Raw genomic sequence first — 13,049 nt, 5'->3', positions numbered from 1 at the left:
GCCATCAGCCCTGCTCTTCCCCCACACACACACTGCCATCAGTCCTGCTCTCCCCCACACACACTGCCATCAGCCCTGCTCTCCCCCACACATACACTGCCATCAGTCCTGCTCCCCACACACACACTGCCATCAGCCCTGCTCTCCCCCACACACACACTGCCATCAGCCCTGCTCTCCCCCCACACACACTGCCATCAGCCCTGCTCTCCGCCACACACACACTGCCATCAGCCCTGCTCCCCACCCCACACACACTGCCATCAGCCCTGCTCTCCTCCCCCCCCCCCCACACACACACACATTGCCATCAGCCCTGCTCACCCCCCCCCCCCCCCCCCCACACACACAGACATTGCCATCTGTCCTGCTCTCCCCCCCCACACACACACACACATTGCCATCAGCGCTGCTCACCCCCCCCCCACACACACACATTGCCATCAGCCCTGCTCACCCCCCCCACACACACAAACACTGCCATCAGCCCTGCTCTCCCCCCACACACACACTGCCATCTGCTCTGCTCTCCCCCCACATACACATTGCCATCAGCCCTTCTCTCCCCCACATAACTGCTATCGGCCCTGCTCTCCCCCACACACACAAACTGCCATCAGCCCTGCTCTCCCCCACACACGCACTGCCATCAGCCCTGCTCTCCACCACACCACACTGCCATCAGCCCTGCTCTCCCTAACACACACTGCCATCAGCCCTGCTCTCCCCCCCCCCCCCCCCCCGCCACACACACACACACTCACACACATTGCCATCAGCCCTGCTCTCCCCACACACACACTGACATCAGCATCAGCCCTGCTCTCGCCCACACACACACTGCCACCAGCCCTGCTCTCCCTCACACACACACTGCCATCAGCCCTGCTCTCCCCCACACACACATTGCCATGAGCCCTGTTCTCCCCCACACACACACTGCCATCAGCCCTGCTCTCCACCACACACACACTGCCATCAGCCCTGCTCTCCCCCACACACACATTGCCATCAGCCCTGCTCTTCCCCCACACACACACTGCCATCAGTCCTGCTCTCCCCCACACACACTGCCATCAGCCCTGCTCTCCCCCACACATACACTGCCATCAGTCCTGCTCCCCACACACACACTGCCATCAGCCCTGCTCTCCCCCACACACACACTGCCATCAGCCCTGCTCTCCCCCACACACACTGCCATCAGCCCTGCTCTCCGCCACACACACACTGCCATCAGCCCTGCTCCCCACCCCACACACACTGCCATCAGCCCTGCTCTCCTCCCCCCCCCCCCACACACACACACATTGCCATCAGCCCTGCTCACCCCCCCCCCCCCCCCCACACACACAGACATTGCCCATCTGTCCTGCTCTCCCCCCCCCACACACACACACACATTGCCATCAGCGCTGCTCACCCCCCCACCACACACACACATTGCCATCAGCCCTGCTCACCCCCCCCCACACACACAAACACTGCCATCAGCCCTGCTCTCCCCCACACACACACTGCCATCTGCTCTGCTCTCCCCCACATACACATTGCCATCAGCCCTTCTCTCCCCCACATACACACTGCTATCGGCCCTGCTCTCCCCCACACACATTCACAAACTGCCATCAGCCCTGCTCTCCCCCACACACGCACTGCCATCAGCCCTGCTCTCCACCACACACACACTGCCATCAGCCCTGCTCTCCCTAACACACACTGCCATCAGCCCTGCTCTCCCCCCCCCCCCCCCCCCGCCACACACACACACACTCACACACATTGCCATCAGCCCTGCTCTCCCCCACACACACACTGACATCAGCATCAGCCCTGCTCTCGCCCACACACACACTGCCACCAGCCCTGCTCTCCCCCACACACACACACACATTGCCATCAGCCCCGCTCAGCCCCCCCCCCCCACACACACACACACACATTGCCATCTTCCCTGCTCACCCCCACACACACATACACACACACACTGCCATCAGCCCTGCTCTCCCCACACACACTGCCATCAGCCCTGCTCTCCACCCCACACACACACTGCCATCAGCCCTGCTCTCCCCCACACACACACTGCCATCAGCTCTGGTCTCCCCCACACACACATTGCCATCAGCCCTGCTCTCCCCCACACACACTGCCATCAGCCCTGCTCTCCCCCACACACACACACTGCCATCAGTCCTGCTCTCCCCCACACACACACTGCCATCAGCCCTGCTCTCCCCCACACACACACTGCCATCAGCCCTGCTCCCCCCCCCCCCACACACACACACACACACTGCCATCAGCCCTGCTCTCCACCACAGACACACTGCCATCAGCCCTGCTCTCCCCCACACACACACTGCCATCAGCCCTGCTCACCCCCACACACACACTGCCATCAGCCCTGCTCTCCCCCACACACACTGCCATCAGCCCTGCTCTCCGCCACACACACACTGCCATCAGCCCTGCTCCCCACCCCACACACACTGCCATCAGCCCTGCTCTCCTCCCCCCCCCCCCCCACACACACACACATTGCCATCAGCCCTGCTCCCCACAAGACACATTGCCATCAGCCCTGCTCCCCAACACACACACACACACACACACACACACACTGCCATCAGCCCTGCTCTCCCCCACACACACACTGCCATCAGCTCTGCTCTCCCCCACATACACATTGCCATCAGCCCTGCTCTCCCCCACACACACACTGCCATCACCCCTGCTCACCCCCCCCCCCACACACACACACACACATTGCCATCAGCCCTGCTCCCCACAAGACACATTGCCATCAGCCCTGCTCCCCAACACACACACACACACACACACACACATTGCCATCAGCCCTGCTCTCCACCCCACACACACACTGCCACCAGCCCTGCTCTCCCCCACACACACACTGCCATCAGCTCTGCTCTCCCCCACACACACATTGCCATCAGCCCTGCTCTCCCCCACACACACACTGCCATCAGCCCTGCTCTCCCCCACACACACACACTGCCATCAGTCCTGCTCTCCCCCACACACACACTGCCATCAGCCCTGCTCTCCCCCACACACACACTGCCATCAGCCCTGCTCTCCCCCACACACACACTGCCATCAGCCCTGCTCTCCCCCACACACACACTGCCATCAGCCCTGCTCTCCCCCACACACACACACACACATTGCCATCAGCCCTGCTCTCCCCCCATACACACACACACACACACACACATTGCCATCAGCACTGCTCACCCCCCCCCCCCCCCCCCCACACACACACATTGCCATCAGCCCTGCTCACCCCCCACACACACACTCTGCCATCTGCCCTGCTCTCCACCACACACACACTGCCATCAGCCCTGCTCTCCACCACACACACACTGCCATCAGCCCTGCTCTCTCCCCCCCTCTCCCACACACACACACATTGCCATCAGCCCTGCTCTCTACCCCACACACACTGCCATCAGCCCTGCTCTCCACCACACACATTGGCATCAGCCCAGCTCTCCACCCCACACACACACTGCCATCAGCCCTGCTCTCCCCACACACACACTGCCATCAGCCCAGCTCTCCACCCCACACACACACTGCCATCAGCCCTGCTCTCCCCCACACACACACACACTGCCATCAGTCCTGCTCTACCCCACACACACACTGCCATCAGCCCTGCTCTCCCCCACACACACACTGCCATCAGCCCTGCTCTCCCCCCCCCCCCCCCAACACACACACACACTGCCATCAGCCCTGCTCTCCCTCACACACACACTGCCATCAGCCCTGCTCTCCCCCACACACACATTGCCATGAGCCCTGTTCTCCCCCACACACACACTGCCATCAGCCCTGCTCTCCACCACACACACACTGCCATCAGCCCTGCTCTCCCCCACACACACATTGCCATCAGCCCTGCTCTTCCCCCACACACACACTGCCATCAGTCCTGCTCTCCCCCACACACACTGCCATCAGCCCTGCTCTCCCCCACACATACACTGCCATCAGTCCTGCTCCCCACACACACACTGCCATCAGCCCTGCTCTCCCCCACACACACACTGCCATCAGCCCTGCTCTCCCCCACACACACTGCCATCAGCCCTGCTCTCCGCCACACACACACTGCCATCAGCCCTGCTCTCCGCCACACACACACTGCCATCAGCCCTGCTCTCCGCCACACACACATTGCCATCAGCCCTGCTCCCCACCCCACACACACTGCCATCAGCCCTGCTCTCCTCCCCCCCCCCCCCACACACACACACATTGCCATCAGCCCTGCTCACCCCCCACCCCACCCCCCCCCACACACACACACATTGCCATCTGTCCTGCTCTCCCCCCCCACACACACACACACATTGCCATCAGCGCTGCTCACCCCCCCCCCACACACACATTGCCATCAGCCCTGCTCACCCCCCCACACACACACTCTGCCATCTGCCCTGCTCTCCCCCACACGCACACTGCCATCAGCCCTGCTCACCCCCACACACACACTGCCATCAGCCCTGCTCTCCTCCACACACACATTGCCATCAGCCCTGCTCACTCCCACACACACATTGCCATCAGCCCTGCTCACCCCCACACACACACTGCCATCAGCCCTGCTCTCCTCCACACACACACTGCCATCAGCTCTGCTCTCCCCCACACACACATTGCCATCAGCCCTGCTCTCCCCCACACACACACACTGCCATCAGCCCTGCTTCCCACCCCACACACACTGCCATCAGCCCTGCTCTCCACCCCACACACACACTGCCATCAGCCCTGCTCCCCACCCTACACACACTGCCATCAGCCCTGCTCTCCCCACACACACATTGCCATCTGCCCTGCTCCCCACCCCACACACACACTGCTATCAGCCCTGCTCTCCACCCCACACACACACTGCTATCGGCCCTGCTCTCCACCCCACACACACACTGCTATCAGCCCTGCTCTCCCCACACACACACATTGCCATCAGCCCTGCTCTCCACCCCACACACACACTGCTAGCAGCCCTGATCTCCCCACACGCACATTGCCATCAGCCCTGCTCTCCTCCACACACACACACTGCCGTCAGCCCTGCTCTCCCCCACACACACACACACACACACACACACACTGCCATCAGCCCAGCTCTCCCCCCCACACACACTGCCATCAGCCCTGCTCTCCCCCACACACACACTGCCATCAGTCCTGCTCCCCACCCCACACACTGCCAGCAGCCCTGCTCCCCACCACATGCACACTGCCATCAGCCCTGCTCTCCCCCACACACACACGCATTGCCATCAGCCCTGCTCTCCACACACACACACTGCCATCAGCCCTGCTCTCCGCCACACACACACTGCCATCAGTCCTGCTCCCGACCCCACACACACACACTGCCATCAGCCCTGCTCTCCCACACACACACACTGCCATCAGCCCTGCTCCCCACCCCACACACACACACACACACACACACACACTGCCATCAGCCCTGCTCCCCACCCCACACACACACTGCCAGCAGCCCTGCTCCCCACCCCACACACACTGCCATCAGCCCTGCTCCCCACCCCACACACACTGCCATCAGCCCTGCTCCCCACCCCACACACACTGCCATCAGCCCTGCTCCCCACCCCACACACACTGCCATCAGCCCTGCTCCCCACCCCACACACACTGCCATCAGCCCTGTTCTCCCCACACACACATTGCCATCAGCCCTGCTCTCCACTCCACACACACACACACTGCCATCAGCCCTGTTCTCCCCACACACACACTGCCATCAGCCCTGCTCTTCCCCCCCCCCCCCACACACACACACACACTGCCATCAGCCCTGCTCTCCACCACACACATTGCCATCAGCCCTGCTCTCCACCACACACACACACTGCCATCAGCCCTGCTCTCCACCACACACACACACTGCCATCAGCCCTGCTCTCCACCACACACACACACTGCCATCAGCCCTGCTCTCCCCCCCCCCCCCCCCCCCACACACACACACACTCACACACATTGCCATCAGCCCTGCTCTCGCCCACACACACACACACATTGCCATCAGCCCCGCTCAGCCCCCCCCCCCCCCCCCCCCCCCACACACACACACATTGCCATCTTCCCTGCTCACCCCCACACACACATACACACACACACTGCCATCAGCCCTGCTCTCCCCACACACACTGCCATCAGCCCTGCTCTCCACCCCACACACACACTGCCATCAGCCCTGCTCTCCCCCACACACACACTGCCATCAGCTCTGGTCTCCCCCACACACACATTGCCATCAGCCCTGCTCTCCCCCACACACACACTGCCATCAGCCCTGCTCTCCCCCACACACACACACTGCCATCAGTCCTGCTCTCCCCCACACACACACTGCCATCAGCCCTGCTCTCCCCCACACACACACTGCCATCAGCCCTGCTCCCCCCCCCCCCCACACACACACACACACTGCCATCAGCCCTGCTCTCCACCACAGACACACTGCCATCAGCCCTGCTCTCCCCCACACACACACTGCCATCAGCCCTGCTCACCCCCCCCCCCCACACACACACACACACATTGCCATCAGCCCTGCTCCCCACAAGACACATTGCCATCAGCCCTGCTCCCCAACACACACACACACACACACACACACACACACACTGCCATCAGCCCTGCTCTCCCCCACATACACATTGCCATCAGCCCTGCTCTCCCCCACACACACACTGCCATCACCCCTGCTCACCCCCCCCCCCCCCCCACACACACACACATTGCCATCAGCCCTGCTCCCCACAAGACACATTGCCATCAGCCCTGCTCCCCAACACACACACACACACATTGCCATCAGCCCTGCTCTCCACCCCACACACACACTGCCACCAGCCCTGCTCTCCCCCACACACACACTGCCATCAGCTCTGCTCTCCCCCACACACACACTGCCATCAGCCCTGCTCTCCCCCACACACACACACTGCCATCAGTCCTGCTCTCCCCCACACACACACTGCCATCAGCCCTGCTCTCCCCCACACACACACTGCAATCAGCCCTGCTCTCCCCCACACACACACTGCCATCAGCCCTGCTCTCCCCCACACACACACTGCCATCAGCCCTGCTCTCCCCCACACACACACACACACATTGCCATCAGCCCTGCTCTCCCCCCCATACACACACACACACACACATTGCCATCAGCACTGCTCACCCCCCCCCCATACACACACACATTGCCATCAGCCCTGCTCACCCCCACACACACACTCTGCCATCTGCCCTGCTCTCCACCACACACACACTGCCATCAGCCCTGCTCTCCACCACAGACACACTGCCATCAGCCCTGCTCTCTCCCCCCCCTCTCCCACACACACACACATTGCCATCAGCCCTGCTCTCTACCCCACACACACTGCCATCAGCCCTGCTCTCCACCACACACATTGGCATCAGCCCAGCTATCCACCCCACACACACACTGCCATCAGCCCTGCTCTCCCCACACACACACTGCCATCAGCCCAGCTCTCCACCCCACACACACACTGCCATCAGCCCTGCTCTCCCCCACACACACACTGCCATCAGCCCTGCTCTCCCCCACACACACACTGCCATCAGCCCTGCTCTCCCCCCCCCCCAACACACACACACACTGCCATCAGCCCTGCTCTCCCTCACACACACACTGCCATCAGCCCTGCTCCCCCCCACACACACATTGCCATGAGCCCTGTTCTCCCCCACACACACACTGCCATCAGCCCTGCTCTCCACCACACACACACTGCCATCAGCCCTGCTCTCCCCCACACACACATTGCCATCAGCCCTGCTCTTCCCCCACACACACACTGCCATCAGTCCTGCTCTCCCCCACTCACACTGCCATCAGCCCTGCTCTCCCCCACACATACACTGCCATCAGTCCTGCTCCCCACACACACACTGCCATCAGCCCTGCTCTCCCCCACACACACACTGCCATCAGCCCTGCTCACCCCCACACACACACTGCCAACAGCCCTGCTCTACCCCACACACACTGCCATCAGCCCTGCTCTCCGCCACACACACACTGCCATCAGCCCTGCTCCCCACCCCACACACACTGCCATCAGCCCTGCTCTCTTCCCCCCCCCCCCACACACACACACATTGCCATCAGCCCTGCTCACCCCCCACCCCACCCCCCCCCCCCACACACACACACATTGCCATCTGTCCTGCTCTCCCCCCCCACACACACACACACATTGCCATCAGCGCTGCTCACCCCCCCCCCCACACACACATTGCCATCAGCCCTGCTCACCCCCCCACACACACACTCTGCCATCTGCCCTGCTCTCCCCCACACGCACACTGCCATCAGCCCTGCTCACCCCCACACACACACTGCCATCAGCCCTGCTCTCCTCCACACACACATTGCCATCAGCCCTGCTCTCTCCCACACACACATTGCCATCAGCCCTGCTCACCCCCACACACACACTGCCATCAGCCCTGCTCTCCTCCACACACACACTGCCATCAGCTCTGCTCTCCCCCACACACACATTGCCATCAGCCCTGCTCTGCCCCACACACACTGCCATCAGCCCTGCTCCCCACCCCACACACACTGCCATCAGCCCTGCTCTCCACCCCACACACACACTGCCATCAGCCCTGCTCCCCACCCTACACACACTGCCATCAGCCCTGCTCCCCACCCCACACACACTGCCATCAGCCCTGCTCTCCCCACACACACATTGCCATCTGCCCTGCTCCCCACCCCACACACACACTGCTATCAGCCCTGCTCTCCACCCCACACACACACTGCTATCGGCCCTGCTCTCCACCCCACACACACACTGCTATCAGCCCTGCTCTCCCCACACACACACATTGCCATCAGCCCTGCTCTCCACCCCACACACACACTGCTATCAGCCCTGATCTCCCCCACACACACACACACACACACACACACTGCCATCAGCCCAGCTCTCCCCCCCACACACACTGCCATCAGCCCTGCTCTCCCCCACACACACACTGCCATCAGCCCTGCTCTCCCCCACACACACACTGCCATCAGTCGTGCTCCCCACCCCACACACTGCCATCAGCCCTGCTCCCCACCACATGCACACTGCCATCAGCCCTGCTCTCCCCCACACACACACGCATTGCCATCAGCCCTGCTCTCCACACACACACACTGCCATCAGCCCTGCTCTCCGCCACACACACACTGCCATCAGTCCTGCTCCCGACCCCACACACACACACTGCCATCAGCCCTGCTCTCCCACACACACACACTGCCATCAGCCCTGCTCCCCACCCCACACACACACACACACACACACACACACACACACTGCCATCAGCCCTGCTCCCCACCCCACACACACACTGCCAGCAGCCCTGCTCCCCACCCCACACACACTGCCATCAGCCCTGCTCCCCACCCCACACACACTGCCATCAGCCCTGCTCCCCACCCCACACACACTGCCATCAGCCCTGCTCCCCACCCCACACACACTGCCATCAGCCCTGCTCCCCACCCCACACACACTGCCATCAGCCCTGTTCTCCCCACACACACATTGCCATCAGCCCTGCTCTCCACTCCACACACACACACTGCCATCAGCCCTGTTCTCCCCACACACACACTGCCATCAGCCCTGCTCTCCACCACACACATTGCCATCAGCCCTGCTCTCCACCACACACACACACTGCCATCAGCCCTGCTCTCTCCCCCCCTCTCCCACACACACACACATTGCCATCAGCCCTGCTCTCTACCCCACACACACTGCCATCAGCCCTGCTCTCCACCACACACATTGGCATCAGCCCAGCTCTCCACCCCACACACACACTGCCATCAGCCCTGCTCTCCCCACACACACACTGCCATCAGCCCAGCTCTCCACCCCACACACACACTGCCATCAGCCCTGCTCTCCCCCACACACACACACACTGCCATCAGTCCTGCTCTACCCCACACACACACTGCCATCAGCCCTGCTCTCCCCCACACACACACTGCCATCAGCCCTGCTCTCCCCCCCCCCCCCCACACACACACACACACTGCCATCAGCCCTGCTCTCCCTCACACACACACACTGCCATCAGCCCTGCTCTCCCCCACACATACACTGCCATCAGCCCTGCTCTCCGCCACACACACACTGCCATCAGTCCTGCTCTACCCCACACACACACTGCCATCAGCCCTGCTCTCCCCCACACACACACTGCCATCAGCCCTGCTCTCCCCCCCCCCCCACACACACACACACACTGCCATCAGCCCTGCTCTCCCTCTCACACACACTGCCATCAGCCCTGCTCTCCCCCACACACACATTGCCATGAGCCCTGTTCTCCCCCACACACACACTGCCATCAGCCCTGCTCTCCACCACACACACACTGCCATCAGCCCTGCTCTCCCCCACACACACATTGCCATCAGCCCTGCTCTTCCCCCACACACACACTGCCATCAGTCCTGCTCTCCCCCACACACACTGCCATCAGCCCTGCTCTCCCCCACACATACACTGCCATCAGTCCTGCTCCCCACACACACACTGCCATAAGCCCTGCTCTCCCCCACACACACACTGCCATGAGCCCTGCTCTCCCCCACACACACACTGCCATCAGCCCTGCTCTCCCCCACACACACACTGCCATCAGCCCTGCTCTCCGCCACACACAACACTGCCATCAGCCCTGCTCTCCCCCACACACACACTGCCATCAGCCCTGCTCTCCCCCACACACACACACACACATTGCCATCAGCCCTGCTCACCCCCCCCACACACACACACAGCCATCTGCCCTGCTCTCCCCCCCCCCCATACACACACACACACACATTGCAATCAGCACTGCTCACCCCCCCCCCCCCACACCCCCCCACACACACACACACATTGCCACCAGCCCTGCTCCCCACCACACACACACTGCCATCAGCCCTGCTCCCCACCCCACACACACTGCCATCAGCCCTGCTCCCCACCCCACACACACTGCCATCAGCCCTGCTCCCCACCCCACACACACTGCCATCAGCCCTGTTCTCCCCACACACACATTGCCATCAGCCCTGCTCTCCACCCCACACACACACACTGCCATCAGCCCTGCTCACCCCCCCCCCCACACACACACACACACACACACTGCCATCAGCCCTGCTCTCCCCCACACACACTGCCATCAGCCCTGCTCTCCGCCACACACACACTGCCATCAGCCCTGCTCCCCACCCCACACACACACACACATTGCCATCAGCGCTGCTCACCCCCCCCCCCCCCCACACACACATTGCCATCAGCCCTGCTCACCCCCACACACACACACACTGCCACCTGCCCTGGTCTCCCCCACACACACACTGCCATCAGCCCTGCTCACCCCCACACACACACTGCCATCAGCCCTGCTCTCCTCCACACACACATTGCCATCAGCCCTGCTCTCCCCCACACACACTGCCATCAGCCCTGCTCTCCCCCACGCACACATTGCCATCAGCCCTGCTCTCACCCACACACACTGCCATCAGCCCTGCTCCCCACCCCACACACACACACTGCCATCAGCCCTGCTCTCCCCCACATACACTGCCATCAGCCCTGCTCTCCCCCACACACAGATTGCCATCAGCCCTGCTCTCCACCCCACACACACACTGCCATCAAAGAACAACAAAGAACAAAGAACAAAGAACAAAGAAATGTACAGCACAGGAACAGGCCCTTCGGCCCTCCAAGCCCGCGCCGACCATACTGCCCGACTAAACTACAATCTTCTACACTTCCTGGGTCCGTATCCTTCTATTCCCATCCTATTCATATATTTGTCAAGATGCCCCTTAAATGTCCTTATCGTCCCTGCTTCCACTACCTCCTCCGGTAGTGAGTTCCAGGCACCCACTACCCTCTGCGTAAAAAAACTTGCCTCGTACATCTACTCTAAACCTTGCCCCTCTCACCTTAAACCTATGCCCCCTAGTAATTGACCCCTCTACCCTGGGGAAAAGCCTCTGACTATCCACTCTGTCTATGCCCCTCATAATTTTGTATACCTCTATCAGGTCGCCCCTCAACCTCCTTCATTCCAGAGAGAACAAACCGAGTTTATTCAATCGCTCCTCATAGCTTATGCCCTCCATACCAGGCAACATTCTGGTAAATCTCTTCTGCACCCTCTCTAAAGCCTCCACATCCTTCTGGTAGTGTGGCGACCAGAATTGAACACGATACTCCAAGTGTGGCCTAACTAAGGTTCTATACAGCTGCAACATGACTTGCCAATTCTTATACTCAATGCCCCGGCCAATGAAGGCAAGCATGCCGTATGCCTTCTTGACTACCTTCTCCACCTGTGTTGCCCCTTTCAATGACCTGTGGACATGTACTCCTAGATCTCTTTGACTTTCAATACTCTTGAGGGTTCTACCATTCACTGTATATTCCCTACCTGCATTAGCCCTTCCAAAATGCATTACCTCACATTTGTCCGGATTAAACTCCATCTGCCATCTCTCCGCCCAAGTCTCCAGACAATCTAAATCCTGCTGTATCCTCAGACAGTCCTCATCGCTTTCCGCAATTCCACCAACCTTTGTGTCGTCTGCAAACTTACTAATCAGACCAGTTACATTTTCCTCCAAATCATTTATATATACTACAAAGAGCAAAGGTCCCAGCACTGATCCCTGTGGAACACCACTGGTCACAGCCCTCCAATTAGAAAAGCATCCCTCCATTGCTACCCTCTGCCTTCTATGGCCTAGCCAGTTCTGTATCCACCTTGCCAGTTCACCCCTGATCCCGTGTGACTTCACCTTTTGTACTAGTCTACCATGAGGGACCTTGTCAAAGGCCTTACTGAAGTCCATATAGACAACATCTACTGCCCTACCTGCGTCAATCATCTTAGTGACC

This window comes from Scyliorhinus torazame, chromosome 15, assembly GCF_047496885.1.
Source record: "Scyliorhinus torazame isolate Kashiwa2021f chromosome 15, sScyTor2.1, whole genome shotgun sequence".
Taxonomy (NCBI): Eukaryota; Metazoa; Chordata; class Chondrichthyes; order Carcharhiniformes; family Scyliorhinidae; genus Scyliorhinus; species Scyliorhinus torazame.
The sequence above is the reverse complement of the archived record's forward strand: the minus strand, read 5'-3'. Positions refer to the sequence as shown.